The sequence below is a fragment of the Penaeus monodon genome, chromosome 18 (genome assembly GCF_015228065.2).
Source record: "Penaeus monodon isolate SGIC_2016 chromosome 18, NSTDA_Pmon_1, whole genome shotgun sequence".
NCBI lineage: Eukaryota > Metazoa > Arthropoda > Malacostraca > Decapoda > Penaeidae > Penaeus > Penaeus monodon.
In genome coordinates, this window is record NC_051403.1 from 42,130,152 (window position 1) to 42,132,651 (window position 2,500).

Consider the following 2,500-nt stretch of genomic DNA (forward strand, 5'->3'; position numbering starts at 1 on the left):
TTATCATCAGTTGAGTGGTTTCATTGATACATTTCTAGAGAAATCTAAAGACATGATATACTTATAAAATCTCGTAAAAAATGAATTTCATTCCTAATTATTTGATATTAGGCGCTCCAACATACCAACTTAATAAGAAAAATGGTCTTTTTGAAAGAATTTGAAAGATATTCTTCCTGAGGGAGATTCATGGAAGCCAATTCATAATGGTAGCTCCCTCTAAATAAATCTGTAAATAAATATGTAACAGTACTAATCCTTCTTTTTTACATTATTTTTCTATGATTTATACTGCTGTAAATATTTTTTCCCCAGTTTAATTTCTTTAACGTTTAATCTACTTTGAATCATTTTGTTTCGTTTTGTATCTGGAGGGATAAAGACTTTCCAAGTGCTATGTAAATATATGGAATATGATTGCACTATCTAACCAAACACCAACATTTTTTTTCTGTGCTCTTATGATGAAAAATATGAATTGGTAGATTTGACTTAATTTGAAATGCCAACACAGCCATTGCCATCAAGATTAACATTGCTACTTTTATCATCATGATCACAGGCAACCCCATCAGTTACGATAAAGAGAGACAAACGAGGACATAACAATCGAGGTTGTAAAAACAGCTTGTAAATGAATAAACAGATAAGTAAATGAATCAATAAATATCTATATTTACTATATTTTACTTAGAAAATTTTTTTTTTTGAAGATATAGAAGGTAATTGATTGATTATTTCAAATTATCTGCCGCGTCAACAGCTAAGATCATTAGCGGCGAATAACTTGTAAGATGGAAATCTTAAAACATTTAAAACTGTAAAAATCTATCAATAAATATCTTACAAATAACAATAAATCTATTAAAAATCAAACGATAAACATTATGCTCTAACTATATAAAATTATTGGATAAACAGTATGCATAATTAAATTTTATTGAAAATGTGTCTCCCTAAGGAAACTAATAAGACCCTCTATGTTACAATACTTCTCCAGTACATTTTTCAGTGTATATGGGGGAGACAAGTACATACGTCTTTGGTCTGAGAATGTTGCACATCTTTCCACTACATGTGCGACCGTTAATGGCTCTTGGCATCCCTCACAAAGTGCTTGACTTTTAGCCATCATCGGCCCATGAGTCAGTCTTGTGTGCCTGATTCTTAATCTTGTTAATACAACTTCTACTTATAGGAGGTAAGCTGTAACTAGGGTTTACGACTTGAATAACGAGAATCTGCTAAAATTAAGTTCTTGATATCAAATATTTTCATTACGGGGTTGCCAGGGAATATAAATCATTCCTTACTATAAATATGTGTGTGTGTATGAGTGTGTGTGTGTGTGTGTGTGTGTGTGTATGTGTGTGTGTGTGTGTGTGTGTGTGTGTGTGTGTGTGTGTGTGTGTGTGTGTGTGTGTGTGTGTGTGTGTGTATAATTATGATTCTTACTATGTTTTATTGTTATTATTATTATTTTCGTTATTATTATAATTGTTAATTTATTGTTATTATTATCATCATTATCAGTATCATTATTATCATTATTTCATTTTGATTATCGCTATCATGTTCTCGCTTTCATTATCATGATCACGAAGGTGATTATTATCATTATCATTATCATTATTATTATTATTATTATTATTATTATTATTATTATTATTATTATTATTATTATTATTATTATTATATTATTACTACTACTACTACTACTTCTTCTTCTTTTAACGGTAGGTTCATGTCTGAGCCGCCGTGGTCACAGCATGATACTTAATTGTAGTTTTCATGTTGTGATGCTCTTGGAGTGAGTACGTGGTAGGGTCCCCAGTTCCTTTCCACGGAGAGTGCCGGTGTTACCTTTTAGGTAATCATTCTCTCTATTTATCCGGACTTGGGACCAGCACTGACTTGGGCTGGCTTGGCCACCCAGTGGCTAGGTAGGCAATCTAGGTGAAGTTCCTTGCCCAAGGGCACAACGCGCCGGCCAGTGACTCGAACCCTCGAACTCAGATTGCCGTCGTGACAGTCTTCAGTCCGATGCTCTAACCATTCGGCCACCGCGGCCTTACTACTACTACTACTACTGTTATTATTATCATCATCATCATCATCATCATCATCATCATTATCACCATCACCATCACCATCACCATCACCATCACCATCATCATCATCATCATCATTTATTATAATAATAATTATTATTATCATTAGTAGTGGTAGTAATAGTGGTATTAAATATTTTATTATCGCTATTGTTATCATAATCATTATCATTAACATCATCATTATCATTATTATCATCATTACTATCGCCATTATTATAATGATTATCCTTTACTTACAGATATGAAACTTTTTTCGTTCTTCACTCTAAGCAATAAAACCCATTCAATTTCGTCTTATCTCTTTCACCATCGTCGAAGCCAGAATCAGTGATTGAGGCTACATACAAAGGAGAAACGTATTTTTAAAAACAGTTTAGTAAATGAAC